The sequence below is a fragment of the Suncus etruscus genome, chromosome 14 (genome assembly GCF_024139225.1).
Source record: "Suncus etruscus isolate mSunEtr1 chromosome 14, mSunEtr1.pri.cur, whole genome shotgun sequence".
Lineage (NCBI taxonomy): Eukaryota > Metazoa > Chordata > Mammalia > Eulipotyphla > Soricidae > Suncus > Suncus etruscus.
Genome location: NC_064861.1, coordinates 96870244 through 96887075, shown reverse-complemented (window position 1 = coordinate 96887075; position 16832 = coordinate 96870244).

Below are 16832 nucleotides of genomic sequence, written 5' to 3'. Positions count from 1 at the left end.
TCCCTGAGCACCACCTGCTGTAGTCTCAAAACAACCATGCGGGGCCGGGTAGGTGGCGCTGGAGGTAAGGTGTCTGCCTTGCAAGCGCTAGCCAAGGAAGGACCGCGGTTCGATCCCCCGGTGTCCCATATGGTCCCCCCAAGCCAGGGGCGATTTCTGAGCACATAGCCAGGAGTAACCCCTGAGCGTCAAACGGGTGTGGCCCAAAAAACCAAAAAAGAAAAAAGGCTTAATGGATGGATGTAAACAGCTCTTAAGAGGCACAGAGAATTAGCGAAGGCGAGAAGGAGGCTCTGAGCGGTTGATGGTACTTGTAGGATTGTCATTTCTACACAAAAATGGGACGCTTAGGAGGGATCTGAGCTGAGAATAATAGAGTAGCTGACAGTTCTTACTGAATTGTTCTGTCTACCATGGGCAGAAAGCTCTGGAGAGCTTTCTTCATCCCTACCTGCAAGTACGGTATATTGTGGCACAAATTAGGAAGTTCAGCAGTGGTCCTCAAACTTTAAACAGGGGGCCAGTTCACTGTCCTGAGACAGTTGGAGAGCCTGACTATAGAAAAACCAAAAACTATTAACAAATTCCTACACACACTGCATATTTCTTATTTTTAAGTGAAAAACAAGACGGGAATAAATACAATATGTGATCCATGGACCGTAGTTTAAGGATCACTGGCTTAAGGTTATTTTCTGGCTCTGAAGTCAGGAATTACTCATGGGGGTACTTGGGGGACCATATAGGATGCCAGGGATTGAACCCGGATCTGCTGTATGCAAGGCAAGCCCTTCATTATCTCTCCAGTGAAATTATTTTTTAAATGCAAAGAAGATACGAAAGTGAGTGGGAGTTGTGGTAGCAATGGGAAAGAGGAAGGCCTGGGACCGGAGAGAGCATGGAGGTAAGGCGTTTGCCTTTCATGCAGAAGGATGGTGGTTTGAATCCTGGCATCCCATATGATCCCCCGTGCCTGCCAGGGGCGAGTTCTGAGCATAGAGCCAGTAGTAACCCCTGAGCGCTGCCGGGTGGGACCCAAAAACCAAAAAAAAAAAAAAAAAAAAAAAAGAGGAAGACCTGGTTGTGAACACAAGTTTAGTAGAGCCAGGTGCTATGTGTCAACATGGGAAGATTAGGTAGTTGTCTGGTCCCCATGTACTTACACTTTAATGTCCTCTTGCAGGAGAGGTGGTAATGGCCCAAAGACTGCCAAGGTAAGAACTGTGGTAGCTACTATGAATAGACACTGAAGAGAAAGAGCCTGTTGAAGCGCATGGGTCTCGGAGACGGCATGAAGACCACCCCCTACCCGAGGCTTTCGGGGAAGGCACCCTTCAGTGGGACTGGTCTCCAGCACAGTGCTAAACGGGACCGGAAGTCCATTACCCTCCATGTGAAATCGGAGGTGCTTCGGAGGTTGGAGGACGGTGAGAAGCTGCCCCAGATTGCTCAGGCCCTGGGGTTGGCCACCTCCACTGTGGCTTCTATTTGTGTCAACAAGGACAAGATCTGGGCCAACTCTCAGGCAGTCACACCTCACAGTTGGCCTGCTGCCGGGTGTCTTTTTTGTTTGTTTGTTTGTTTGTTTTGTTTTTGGGCCACACCCGGCAGTGCTCAGGGGTTACTCCTGGCTGTCTGCTCAGAAATAGCTCCTGGCAGGCACAGGGGACCATATGGGACACCGGGATTTGAACCAACCACCTTTGGTCCTGGATCGGCTGCTTGCAAAGCAAACGCTGCTGTGCTATCTCTCTGGGCCCTGCCAGGTGGGGTGTCTTGATGGGCCACATGGAACGCCAGCTGAGCCTGTGTATCGAGGACCAGAAGTACACTGCTTATTCGGGACAAGGCACGCCAACTGGCTGCTTCTGCCTGGCTGTTGAGAATTACAGTACCAGCCACGGCCTCCCGAGCCGTGCTCTGTTGCTGAGAGACAGTGCATCCTGCCACCCTTCTCACCTGTGAGACCTCTCAGCGCCTGTGCATGTGGAGTTCCTGCCGAAGAATACATCAGCCCTCATCCAGCCCAGGGGATTACGTCTGCCTTCAAGGCCCATTATCTGCACTGCACAATTCACCAGCTGGTCCAGGAGACAACAGGGAAAACCTGCCCTCTGTGGGGGAGTTCTGGCGCAGTCACACTGTCATGACAGCTGTGGACAATATTGCTGAATTCTGGGCAGAGCTGCAGCCTGCTACTGTGAACGGCGCCTGGAGGAAGCTCTGGCCTGAGTGTGTGGGCACTGATGCCCCTGAGGCCAATGCTGTGCCCTAGGCCCGACAAAGTGTTGTGGCACTGGCCAGCCGTGTCGCCTATGGGGACACGGCTGAGTGTGATATTTCTCACCCACTGCAGGTCCATAGGGAGTCCCTGCCCCATGGTACCCTACAGGACACAGAGGGTGGGGATGTCAGTAAAGCTACTCTGGGAAGCAGGGAAAGGCCTGGATTCTGGAACACTGGAGCCAGATTTCACAGAGCCCATGATGTTTGTAGGGACTTAGGAACCTATTTTGAGGGCACTGACCCCCCGAGAATTTTTCCCAGGCTCTGGCCCACTTTGCCACTGACCTGCATATCCTCACAGAAAATGACCCTAACCGAGAGCGTAGTCTCCAGGTGTCCCATGGTGTCAATGGTGCCCTTGCCTGCCTCCGAGAGTTATAGCTAGAAAGGAGGCAACAGTCTCAGGTAGCTGCACCTTCAGCAGGACAAAGGATGGTGGCAGCGAGGGAGTGACAGGAGGCCTAGGCTTGCCCCAAGAGGGCCCTAGTGAAGGTGGGCGAGTGGCTAAGGTCACAGCCTGTGAAGCAGACTTCTGCAAATTTCTGTGTGATGTATAATGTATGATACTGGATGATCCCTGACTGAGGAGACTATTTCTGGAGGACAGACATGCCTACTTACCCCTTAACGATTCTCATATTTCTTTTTTTTTTTTGGTTTTTGGGCCACACCCAGCGTTGCTCAGGGGTTACTCCTGACTGTCTGCTCAGAAATAGCTCCTGGCGGGCCCGGAGAGATAGCACAGCGGTGTTTGCCTTGCAAGCAGCCGATCCAGGACCAAAGGTGGTTGGTTCGAATCCCGGTGTCCCATATGGTCCCCCGTGCTGCCAGGAGCTATTTCTGAGCAGGCAGCCAGGAGTAACCCCTGAGCAACGCCGGGTGTGGCCCAAATACCAAAAAAAAAAAAAAAAAAAAAAGAAATAGCTCCTGACGGGGCAATATGGGACACCGGAATTCGAACCAAGCACCTTTGGTCCTGGATCGGCTGCTTGCAAGGCAAACACCACTGTGCTATCTCTCCGGGCCCTTCTCTCTGGTTTTTGTCCAGTGATGTAGCACCAGCATGAGGTGGATGTCCCTTTGGGCAGGTGAGCTGTGGGGTTCAAGAATGCCCCTCTGTGACAAAAATCACACCCAGTGGGAGAACAGTTACCTAGTGTAGCTCACCAGGGGCAGCTTCCTGCTACACTGGAGAGCCTCTTCCATTTGCCATCCTGGCTTCTTTCTTTCCTGTAACAATACAGTTCTGAGGGTTCTGTCACTAGCTCAGGATCACAGCTTCTGTTTGACCTTAGACTTACATCTCCAATCGCGACGGATGCACTCTCCTTAGACAGCCTCCCCTCACTCCAGCTTGTTGTAAGACGGAAGGAGTTCTGTGTTTTCACCTGGATGGGGGCATGTCTTGCACTGTGTTGTCTTTCAACAGAGTTACCTGTGTGTACCTGCACATGCTCTCATGAGTGCCAGGAAATAAAGATGGAGGAAAGAATTCTGGCTGACTCTGTCCCAGCTAACACTAGCAGGGCTTGCCTGTCAACGTGTCACGGGCCAGACAGGGACTTGAGGAGTTGGCCTTAGAGAGACAATTGTCAAATGAAGCCACTGCTTGGTTTCCTGAGGACAGGGGCAAGAGGGGGTGACAGAGGGAAGTAGATCGTAGAATGTTGGTGACTAAATGCATTAACTGCAAAAGGTAGGAGTACTTACTACCTGTTAGGTATTGGGAAATGTGGATGGTGGGCCTAGCTTCTGGACTACTAGTCTAGAGATGGATGTATATGTGTTCTATTTTTAAGAGGTCAAGATAGGGAAGGAGGGCTGGGCTGGAGAGATAGCATGAGGTAGGGCATTTGCCTTGTATGCAGAAGGACGATGGTTCAAATCCCGGCATCCCACATGCTCCTCCGAGCCTGCCAGGAGCAATGTCTGAGCGTAGAACCAGGAGTAACTCCTGAGCGCTGCCGGGTGTGACCCAAAAACCAAAAAAAAAAAGATAGGGAAAGCTTTCTGGGTAGCTGGCGACAAATCTTTGGGACCTTGCTGGCAGGAGATGAAGCATTTCCAAATGTCACTTATCTGAAAGGAGTAGAAGCCTCTGTGTGCTGCATAGTTGTGTTCCAGCGGTGCAGACTAATGTGCGACCCCAGCACGCATCCAACCAGATTGCATGCAGTGCGCCTTTCCCAGTACCTCATCGCACCGACGGTAGCGATGATGGGGAAAGAGTTAGGATTTTATCCAAAGGAAAAGGCCACTCGTCAGGGATGATTGGAATCATTCTGCTGTCAGAGGGGAAGAAGTCTGATGGCTGAGTGCCTTACCACCCAAGGGTGTTGCTGTGGCCAAGCACTGATATATGCATTTGGTATGTACGAAGGGGACTGGGTAGCCAGGACCACGGGAAGAGACGAAGCTAGCCACAATTCTCAGAGTGTGAGGGAGCTGGCACCATGTAGAACTTGTTTCCTGGGACCTCTATTGCCCTTTTGGTGGCCATTGCCCGCTAGCAAATGTGTCTGTGCTCTTAGGGTTTGGCTTTCTTTTTTTTTTTTTTTGTGGGGTTTTTTTTTGTTTGTTTGTTTTGGTTTTTGTTTTTTGGCCCACACCTGGTGATGCTCAGGGGTTACTCCTGGCTTGGGGGACCAGATGGGATGCCAGGGGATCGAACCGCGGTCTATTCTAAGCTAGCACCGGAAAGGCCTTACCGCTTGTGCCACCACTCCAGCCCCTTGGTTTTTTGTTTTTGTTCTTGTATTTTTTTTTTTTTTGGTGGGGGGAACCACACCTAGCAGTGTTCAACGGTTACTCATGCTCTACACTCAAAAATTGCTCCTGGCAGGCTCGGGTGACCCTATGGGATGCCAGGGATCAAACCTAGAAATGTTCCAGGTTGGCTGCTCGCAAGGCAAATGCCTTACTGCTGTGTTATCTGTCTTATCGCTCTGCCCTTCTCTATGGTTTCTGATTAATGTTCCAGTGGGTCTTGTGGCCACCTGACTATGCCTTGCACTTCCTGGTGCAGGGAGTCATCATCGATATGCTTCTGCCCTAGATTTCCACATCTGTGGTGGAATCTGGGGTGCCATCATGATGGGAGATAGTGACGGGAGAGGCCCAAAGAGCCTGAAGCAGCCCCTTGGCAGAGGGGAGCTCAGGGTAGTCATGAAAGCTACACAGCAGCGTGTTTCCACGATGTCTGGGATGGCGAGTGCGGGTGCTGCCTTGCTAGCTTGCTTGTTGAAAAGATCTGGGTGGTGTGTGCAGTGCCTGGAGGGTGTAGAGGAGAGGACGGTGAACCCTCTGGGACCTTAGAAGTCCAGAAGGAGGGGCCAGAGTGATAACACAGCAGTAAGGCATTTGCCTTGCATGCAGCCAACATAGGATAGACCCCAGTTCGAATCCCAGCATCTCTTATGGTCCCCTGAGTCTGCCAGGAGAAATTTCTGAGTGCAGAGCCAGGAGGAACCCCTGAGCACCGATGAGTGTGGCCCAAAAACAAACCAACAAACTAAAAAGCCCACAAGGAGGAGGGAAGGGCAGCTCGCTTCGTGAGTCGCAAGGCCAGGTTCTGACCCTGATCCGGCAGTGGTTATTTGAGTTGGTGGACTCAGGTGCAGATGTTTTGGGGTTCTCTCTGATGGTTCCTGTTTTTCACCTAACCACATTTTCCTACTTAGATCCCCCTAAACAGTTCTCGCTTCCTCTACCGCCAGCACCTTAAAAAGAGCTTGAAGTTAGTTTGAGCATGTTGAGTGAGAAGTGCACAGCTTACTTTATTATTTCTTTTTTTTTTTTTTTGTTTTTTGGGTCCCACCCAGCAGCACTCAGGGGTCACTCCTGGCTCCACACTCAGAAATTGCCCCTGGCAGGCTCAGGGGACCCTATGGGATGCTGGAATTCAAACCACCGTCCTTCTGCATGCAAGGCAAACTCTACCTCCATGCTTTCTCTCCGGCCTCACTTTATTATTTCTTTCTTTCTTTTTTTTTTTTTTTTTTTTGGTTTTTGAGGCCACACCCATTTGATGCTAAGGGGTTACTTCTGGCAAAGTGCTCAGAAATCGCGCCTGGCTTGGGGGAACTATATGGGACGCCGGGGGGATCGAACCGTGGTCCTTCTTTGGCTAGCGCTTGCAAGGCAGACACCTTACCTCTAGTGCCACCTCACCGGCCCCTATTATTTCTTTTTCAAATTTTTTCTTTTACGGAGAATAAAACTAAGTGCCTCAAACTTGCAAATTGTGTACTTCAGCTATGAGCTACATCTTTAATCATTTTTCTTTTTGGGGGTGGGTGGGGCTCCTTAGTAGTGCTGAGGCCAGCCACCAGGACTATAACCAGTGGTTCTAGGATTGAATTTGGGGTCTCTGAATACAAGGCACATCTTTTGTGCTATACATGCCCCCTACATTTTATTTTTTGTTCTTTTTGTTTTTGTTTGTTTGGTTTTGATTTTGGGCCACACCTGGTGGCGGCGCTCAGGAGTTACTCCTGGCTCTGCACTCAGAAATCACTCCTGGCAGGCACTGGGGACCATCTGGGATGCCGTGATTCAAACTACCATCTGTCCTGGATCGGCTGCTTGTAAGGCAAACGTCCTACTGCTGTGCTATCACTATTGTTCTATTTTGGTGAAGCAAGGTAGGTTTTTTGTTTGTTTTGTTTTGGTTTGGTTTGGTTTTGGGCTACACCTGGCAGAGCTCAGGGGTTACTCCTGGATCTGCACTCAGAAATCACTCCTGGAAGGCTCGAGGGATCCTATGGGATGCCAGGGATTGAACCTGGGTTGGCCACATGCAAGGCAAACACCCTCCCTGCTCTGCTGTTGCTCCGGTCCCTAAAACTAAATAATTTTAATCCAAGACAACCTGACCAGAGACAACTTAATATTTCTGTGGAGTCAGAGGCTTTGGTGTTTATTGAGACATAGTCCCTGAATGAACCTACAAGGCAGGCAGTAGGTCCTCTGCCTCCTCTTGTCCTCTGGTCTTGTTTTATTGAAAAGAGCAATCAAAAATGATGGGACTCTGAACTGCATTCCTATGGGAATGAGATGAACCCCCCCCCCACAAGCTCCTGCCTGTTTTCCGTATAAGACTGTAAGGAGAACTCTGTCAGAGGACTGTGAAAATTAAGTCTAATAAGTTCTTGTAAATTGAGACTAACTGAAACAACAGAGAAACCAACTTTTCTACTGGCTAATGGCATTAAACATTAAAGTCCTAAGAAACATACACACACACACACACACACACACACACACACACACACACACACTTTTTGGTTCTTGGCTTACACCCGGCGGCACTAGGGTTACTCCTGGCTCTGTGCTCAGAAATTGCTCCTGGCAGGCACAGGACACCATATGCCAGGATTTGAACCACTACCTGTCCTGGATTGGCTGCTTGCAAGGCAAATGCCCTACCACTGTGCTATCTCTCCGGCCCCTACATATTTTTTGTTGTATTTTTGTTTTTTTGTTTTTGGGCTACACTGGTGACGCTCAAGGTTTACTCTTGGCTGTGCACTCAGAAATCGCTCCTGGCTTGGGGGAACCATATGGGATGCCAGGGGATCGAACCGTGGTCCGACTTGGTCAGTCATGTGCAAGGCAAAAATGCTCTACCTACCCCTGCACCATCACTCTGGATAAGATTTCTGATAGCTTTGATGATTTCTGAACATCACTGCAGTGATCCCAGTTCATGGTCCAGCATGGTCATAACTTACTGTAGCCATTTAGGGTGGAGCCGGTGGGGGACCCCACTTCCTGCAGGGCTCACACATCGACATTTACTCTGGGATAGAGTCATGCCAGTTACCCTGCACATCCTTGGGAAGTGAGAGGCAACAACGGTTCCCAGAGAAAACCCATCAGCCACGGGGAGACGCATGTGCTCCGCACAAGACAGGCCATAACTGATGTTTACCCCGAACATAAGCCTTGTCATGAAGTGACAATGAAGGAAAGGATTTGGGGACCTGTTGGGATGATGTGAAAATTCTTTGGGGTTGGGGTAAACTTTCATCTCTAGTGGGCCTGGGCCCTGGGATGTGAGGAGTTCAGACCAGAGATGGGGATTGTCATGTCAAGCATACATTGCTTTAATCAAGGAGTGTCAAGTTTATATATCATTACAGATCAAAGACTTTCAGGTCCTATCTAAGATTTTGGTGTACACAGGTCTTTAGTTTCTGGGAGTAGAGTTTCTCGAAGGCTCTTATGTTAGGGGCCTCGTGACTGACAATCTGGTATCCTGCTCAGGGCAATTCCCAGGAACACAGGGTCCTGAGGATTTTCTGTCACTGTGTTGGCACAATTCTCTGCATTCTGGTTCGGGCCCAGAGATGTTCAGGTGTTAGCACCAGCAAGTCCTCCAACAGTAAACATTCAATAAAGAACCACCTTTCTTTTCTTTTCTTTTCTTTTCTTTTCTTTTCTTTTCTTTTCTTTTCTTTTCTTTTCTTTTCTTTTCTTTTCTTTTTTTTTTTGTTTTTTTTTTTGTTTTTTTTTTTTTTTGGTTTTTTTTGGGCCACACCCGGTGACGCTCAGGGGTTACTCCTGGCTATGCGCTCAGAAGTCGCTCCTGGCTTGGGGGACCATATGGGACGCCGGGGGATCGAACCGAGGTCCGTCTCCTAGGCTAGCGCAGGTAAGGCAGGCACCTTACCTCGAGCGCCACCGCCCGGCCCCCATTCTTTTCTTTTCTTTTCTTTTTTGGTTTCTGGGTCACATCTGGCAGCGCTCAGAGGTTCCTCCTGGCTCTATGCTCAGAAATCGCTCCTGACAGACTCGGGGACCGTATGGGATGCCGGGATTCGAACCACTGTCCTCCGCATTCAAGGCAAATTCACTACCTTCATGCTATCTCTTTGGCCCCATAAGTTTTGGGTTTTTTTGGGGGGGAGGTTGGTTTTTGGGTCACAGCCAGCAGTGCTCAGGGGTCCCTCCTGGCTCTACATGCAGAAATTGCCCCTGGCAGGCTCGGGGGACCCTATGGGATGCCAGAATTTGAACCTCCGTCCTTCTGCATGCAAGGCAAACACCTTACCTCCATGCTATCTCTCCGGCCCCTATTTTATTTTTTTATTATTTTTGGGCCACATCCAGCTGTGTTCAGGGGTTACTCCTGGCTTTGTGCTCAGGAATTACTCTTTTTTTTTTTTTTTTTTTTTGGCCACACCCGTTTGATGCTCAGGGGTTACTCCTGGCTAAGCGCTCAGAAATTGCCCCTGGCTTGGGGGAACCATATGGGACGCCAGGGGAATCGAACCGTGCTTGCAAGGCACCACCTCACTGGCCCCAGGAATTACTCTTGATAGATTCGGGTGACCATACGGATTGCTGGGGATCTAACCCAGGTTGGCAGCGTGCAAGGTTAATGCCTTCCCTCCTGTACTATGGCTCTAGTTCTGCACTGCAGTTTCTTAACCACTAGGGAGGTGGATGGGTGTAGGATGTGCCCAGAGGGGAAGATGGCAGAGTGTGAGGACATGCATGATATGCATCTGCACCCAGACTGGGCCAAGATAGCAAGTGCAGCCCCAGTAGCACTTGATGCAGCCTATATTGGTCTCCTAAGAAACCCTGAGTTGGTAGAAATTGTGTGGAGGAACCATCACTGAGAGGATGCAGGTGCCCTGGGGTCTCAAGATGCCATCTGTCCCAGAAAGTCCCGCAAGAGGGTGAGACATTGTAGATGAAGATGGGGAGAGGACAGGAATGAGCAGATAAAGGCCTTCCTTTCTCTTTTCATGAGCCAGTCTTCTCAGGAGCCAATGTCTTCCCCGTAAAGCCCTCAGGATCCTGTCTAGATTCTGCCTTTGTGTCTGGTGATCTTTGACAGAGATCTCCGGATTCCTCTCAAGGGTGCAGTAAGAATTGGCCATACTGATGGAGCCTGGGGGGTACCTGGAGGACTCAATGAAATCAGCTGAGTACCTGGCCGGACCTGGGCGTTTACAGGACAAAGGGGCAAAGTTTCTGCTCTGACCAACCACACCCCTCCCCGCAGAAGGGCTGGCTCAGAGAGGGACTCAGTCTTGGGGCAGATGGTATCTTTTTTTTTTTTTTTTTTTTTTTTTTTATTTTATTTTTTTTTTGGTTTTTGGGCCACACCCGTTTGATGCTCAGGGGTTACTCCTGGCTATGTGCTCAGAAATCGCCCCTGGCTTGGGGGGACCATATGGGACGCCGGGGGATCGAACCGCGGTCCTTCCTTGGCTAGCGCTTGCAAGGCAGACACCTTACCTCCAGCGCCACCTACCCGGCCCCTGATGGTATCTTTTGACAAGTGCTTTTTGCCCATAAGTGGGCATGAATCATGGAATCTGGAGCCGTGGTATAGCAGCTAAGTGCTTGCCTTGCATGTGGCCAACCTAAGTTCGGTCCCTGGCCTCCCATCTGGTCCCCTGACCACTGCCAGGAGTAGTTCCTGAGTGCAGAACCAAGAGTAACCCATGAAAGTCCCTGGGTGTGACCAGTTTCTCCCCACACCCTCCAGGAAAATACCCAGCAGCTAGAATGCATTGATTCTTCTGTTTAGCTGTGATTTTATAAACGAGCATTTCCAGTTTTTCTAGCTGGTCTCCTTGGTTGAGAAATCAGAATGTCCTTTTCTGGTGACCTTGAACATGTGCGATGGGGAACGGGATGCAGTCTTTGGCGGGACCGCTGCAGCGACTGTTTTGAACACTGGGGGGCACCAGAGACTTGTAAGCCAGGAGTGCCTGGTTGCCTATGCTTGATTGAATTGAGATTGTATTTCAATTAGCTTTGACTAGCTTTTCACCTGTCTTCCATTGTAACCGTTTATTTAATTTTGTCTTAATTCTAATTCTAATTTTTTTGGGGGTCACACCTGGCAGCACTCAGGGGCTATTTCTGGCTCTACGCTCAGAAATCACTTCTGGCAGGCTCGGGGGACCATGTGGGATGCTGGGATTCAAACCACCCTTCTGCATGCAAGGCAAATACCCTGCCTTCATGCCGTCTCCCCGGCCCCCTAATTCTAGATTATTTTGTTTTGTTTTTTTGACCACACCTGGAAGCCCTTGGGTTATTCTGGCTCTGCACTCAAAAATTACTCAGACATGGCCTGAGAGAGTGCACAGGGCACAGGGCGTTTGCCTTGCACTCAGCCAACCCAGGTTCAATCCCTGGCATCTCATCTGGTCCTGAGATTGCCAGGGGTGATTTCTGAGTACAGAACCAGGAGTAACCCTGGAGCACTGCTGGGTGTGGCCAAAAAAAGGAGAAGAAAATAAATGACTAAGACTGTATTTCTTTTGAATGTGGGAATGATCTCTGTCTCTTTTTCTTTCTTTCTTTCTTTCTTTCTTTTTATTTTTTTATTTTTATTTTTTTTTTTTTTGAGTCACACCTGGCAGTGCTCAGGGGTTCCTCCTGGCTCTCTGCTCAGAAATCGCTCCTGGCAGGCTCGGGGGACCATATGGGACGCCAGGATTTGAATCATTGTTCTTCTGCATGCAAGTCAACGCCCTACCTCCGTGCTATCTCTCCGGCCCCTCTGTCTCTTTAGCAGCCCAATCACCCAGTCCCATGTCCTATCTATGTCCTCTCAGCTGGGCGCAGTTCTGAGCAGAGAGACAGAGTCAAGGCGGTCAGAGCATGTGGGTGTAGTTCAGAAATAATTCAAATACATGACTCTCGGGTTCTGGCTCCATCCTGTGCTGCAGATGGATTCATGGTATCTCAGGGCATGCATGGCTTGCCTGTCCCTCTACACTGACAGCGGCAGAGGGGGCTTGTTAGGGACCACCAGCACGTTGCGTTGATGTGGGGATGTAAGTGACAGTGACTTAACTCTGGATCTTGTGTGTGCAAAGCCTGTGCCCACCCCTGCTGGAATCTTTTTTTCTGTGTTTTTACAGTTCTTTGATTTTAAACAAGTGAGCAGCAGTCCAGGCAGACAGCTCCATGACCTGCAATGCACGATGACTTGAGGAAGTTTCAGCATCGTCTCCAGCACGAGCTCCAGGATCTGGAGCCTAGATCCAGGTATTGTCTCTGGGTGCCAGCGGGTACGTACGTTCACTGCCAAACCAGTCCAAGTGCAACTGCTTTATTTTGGATTTTACATTTTTTTCTTTCTTTTGGGTCACACCACGCATCGCTCAGGCTCTATGCTCAGAAATCCTGGCAAGCTCAAGGGACCATAAGGGATGCCGGGATTCCAACCACCGTCCTTCTGCATGCAAGGCAAACGGCTTACCTCCATGCTATCTCTCCAGCCCCTGGATTTTAAAATTTTTTTCTTTCTTTTTTTTTTTTTTTGGGTCCATACCCAGCAGCCCTCAGGGGTCACTCCTGGCTTTACACTCAGAAATCCCTTCTGGCAGGCTCCGGGGACCCTATGGGATGCCTGAACTCGAACCAATGACCTTCTTTTTTTTTTTTTTTTTTTTTTTTGGCTTTTGGGCCACACCCGTTTGACGCTCAGGGGTTACTCCTGGCTATGCGCTCAGAAATCGCCCCTGGCTTGGGGGGACCATATGGGACGCCGAGGGATCGAACTGTGGTCTGTCCTATGCTAGCGCTTGCAAGGCAGACACCTTACCTCTAGCGCCACCTTCACGGCCCGAACCAATGACCTTCTGCATGAAAGGCAAACACCTTACCTCCATGATAGCTCTCCAGCCACTTGGGTTTTCTTTGTTGGTGGCCACACCCGGCTATGCTCATGGGTTACTTCTGGCTATCTGCTCAGAAATAGCTCCTGGCAGGCACTGCGGACCATATGGGACACCGGGATTCCAACCAACCACCTTAGGTCCTGGGTCGGCTGCTTGCAAGGCAAATACCACTGTGCTATCTCTCCGGCCCCTTTTCTTGATTTTTAATTTAGGTTTTGTGGGGGGTTTTTGTTTGTTTTTGGGCTACATTCAGAGGTTCTCAGGGGTTACTTTTGGCTCCACACTCAAAAATTGCTCCTAGCAGGCTCGGGGACCATAAGAGATGCCGGGAATTGAACCGAGGTCTGTCCTAGGTTGACCATGTACAAGGCAAATGCCCTACTGCTGAGTTATCTCTCAGGCCCCTAATTTAGTATTTTTAAATATTCCTTTTTTTGGGGGGGCACACCCGTTTGATGCTCAGGGGTTACTCCTGGCTAAGCGCTCAGAAATCGCCCCTGGCTTGGGGGGACCATATGGGACGCAAGGGGATCGAACCGTGGTCCTTCCTTGGCTAGCGCTTGCAAGGCAGACACCTTACCTCTAGTGCCACCTCACCGGCCCCAGTATTTTTATATATTCCATTCATATTGAAATAATTAATATTTTCTCCCACTGTTCAGAACTTGCCAGTTAGTCTTGTTACCCTGCTACCCAAGTCCACTGTTGGCTGTGAAACAAAAATATCCGCCTGTTACTCATTATTTGGAAATGCCTTTGAATGTAGTACCTTGCATTCGTGTTGAGCCCACTGGTCCCACCTTGGGAGTGGTCCTTTCCTTGGAAGAAGCAAAGGGCAGATGTGTGGGAACTTCTGAAGATCTGTTTCTCCCTCCATGAGTGTGTGTGGATTATTTTCTTTTTTTTTTTTTTTTTTTTGGTTTTTGGGCCACACCCGGTAACGCTCAGGGGTTACTCCTGGCTATGCGCTCAGAAGTCGCTCCTGGCTTGGGGGACCATATGGGACGCCGGGGGATCGAACCGCGGTCCGTCTCCTAGGCTAGCGCAGGTAAGGCAGGCACCTTACCTCCAGCGCCACCGCCCGGCCCCATGTGTGGATTATTTTCTAGAACCAAATCCATCAGGATGGGGGAAGGTCCTGCAATCCTGGGGGGCTTTTTTTATATAGAGAGGGAAGAGGTTACCAGAAGAGGAAGTCAAGGAAACACTTTTGTTTAGGGTTTCATCTGAGTTCACGTTACATTTTGGCTACATTTAATTTTAGCATTTGTAAAAGTTAGGTATGATATATATCTTCTTTTTGGCTTCTGGTTGACACTTTGCAGCACACAGCTCTATTCCTGGCAGGCTCAGACTCAGAGGACCATATGGTGGGATGCTGGCAATCAAACCTGCCCTCCCCACTGTGTTATCGCTGTGTCCCCCATTAGACAATTTGACAGTCATATAGAGCACATAGAAGACAAGTAATATTATCCTACGATGTTGTGTTTCTCATATGTCCACCCAAAGTCATCTATTCCAGATCTCTGTTGTTCCTAGTCTAGATATTTTTCTATTTATATTGAAACAATGACATAATCAAGTGTCTTGATTTAAACAGCATGGTGCTTTCAAACCTCTGCCCCTTGTTGCCCATGGATAGTAATTTAAAAAATATTAAAAAAATTTTTTTTGGTTTTTGGGTCACACCTGGCAGTGCTCAGGGGTTACTCCTGGCTCTAGGCTCAGAAATCGCCCCTGGCTGGCACAGGGGACCATATGGGATGCCAGGATTTGAACCACCGTCCTTTTGCATGCAAAGCAAACGCCTTATCTCCATGCTATCTCTCCGGCCCCTTTAAACTTTTTTGTGGAAGTTTCACTTGGCAGTGCTCATTTCTTTTTTTTTTTTTTTTTTTTTTTTTTTTTTTTTTTTTTGGTTTTTGGGCCACACCCGGTAACGCTCAGGGGTTACTCCTGGCTATGCGCTCAGAAGTCGCTCCTGGCTTGGGGGACCATATGGGACGCCGGGGGATCGAACCGAGGTCTGTCCAAGGCTAGCGCAGGCAAGGCAGGCACCTTACCTCTTGCGCCACCGCCCGGCCCCAGTGCTCATTTCTTACTCCTTGTTCTGTGCTCGGAATCACTATGGTTGTTCTTGGGAGCCTTAAGCCATCCTGGGGATCAAATTCACATCTGTCATGCTCTTTGCAAGCACCTTACCCTCTGTCCTGTTATCACAAGTGCAAGACATTATTTAATGGAGTGATTTCTTCCCCTTTGACTCTTGTATACAGATCAGCTAGTCAGTCAGTCACAGATATATAGAGGTGCCCTCCCTATCGAAGACAGGAACTGCTGGACAAGCAGAAATTTGGAAATTGTCATCCCTCTAAAAATATAATCCTGGGGCCACAGCGATAGCACAGTGGCAGGTTGTTTGCCTTGCATGCGGCCAACCTGGCATGAACTCAGGTTTGATTGCTGGCATCCCACAGGGTCCCCTGAGCCTGCCAGGAGCAATTTCTGAGCACAGAGCCAGGAGTAACCCCTGAGCCCAAAGACCAAAATAAATGAATAAATTAAATTAAATAAAAATATGATCCTAAATTTGAAAATGTGTCTCAAGTTACAGGTTACAGGTTACAGTTTCTTATTTGTAGCCTGCCTGTTCAACTAGTCCTAGTTACTATTTTCTTTGGCCTGGTTTATTTTTGTTTTTGTTTTTGGGCCACACCCCATGATTCCTGGTTTTGCGCTCAAAAATTGCTCCTGGCTTGGGGGACCACATGGGATACTGGGGATCAAACCGAGGTCTGATCTAGGTCAGCCATATGCAAAGCAAATGCCCTACTGCTGCGCCACTGCTCCAACCCCTCTTTGGACTGGTTTGAAAGATACTTAAACAGTGTGTTCCTTCTTAAGGCCCTTTTCTTTTTTTCTTTCTTTTTTTTTTTTTTTTGGTTTTTGGGCCACACCCGGCGGTACTCAGGGGATACTCCTGGCTGTTTGCTCAGAAATAGCTCCTAGCAGGCACGGGGGACCATATGGGACACCGGGATTCGAACCTTTGGTCCTGGATTGGCTGCTTGCAAGGCAAATACCACTGTGCTATCTCTCCGGGCCCTTTAAGACCCTTTTCTTTACAAAGTAGGAGTTTGTGGGAACACTGCCATGAGGGGGCTGTGAGAGTGCCGCCATAAACAGAATAGAGGAGAAGGTTCTCCAAGGTGGAAGCCTGCGTCAAAACATTCCTGCAGAGGCCTGTCGCACTACTCCCTCCAAGGCTGTTCCCTGCTTCCCTCCCTATCTAATCTGCCAAAAAATACTTCGTTCTTACTGTATCTCATTTTATGCCAGGCTCTTGCTATTTGCTTAAGATGATTAGCTTAAGTCACAGGAGTCTCAAACTCACAGCCCGAGGGGGCCCTCTGTACAACATTTTGTGGCCCTGCCCTAGAGGAATCTTTTTTTTTTGTTTTGTTTTGTTTTAGTTGTTTGGGTCACACACCCCCATTCAATGTTCAAGGCTTACTACTGACTTTGCACTCAAGGATCACACTGACTTTGCTTCCTGCAGCCCCCAGGTAAATTGAGTTTGAGATGTGCCCAGCAAAATTAAAGTATTTTCGGATCTGGAGGAATATTAACTTGAGTTTTGTGTTAGGGTTAGGCCAAGGCCTCTGGATAGGCTTAGTGTTAGGATTAGGTTTGAGTTAGGTTGAGGGTTATTTTATAGGTTGGTTTTATTGTTTTTTTTTTGGTTATTTTTGTTTTGTTTTGTTTTTGGGCCACACCTGGTGGTGCTCAGGAGTTACTCCTGGTTCTGTGCCCAGACATCATTCCTGGGCCGGAGAGATAGCATGAAGGTGAGACTTTTGCCTTGCACGCAGGACGGTGGTTCAA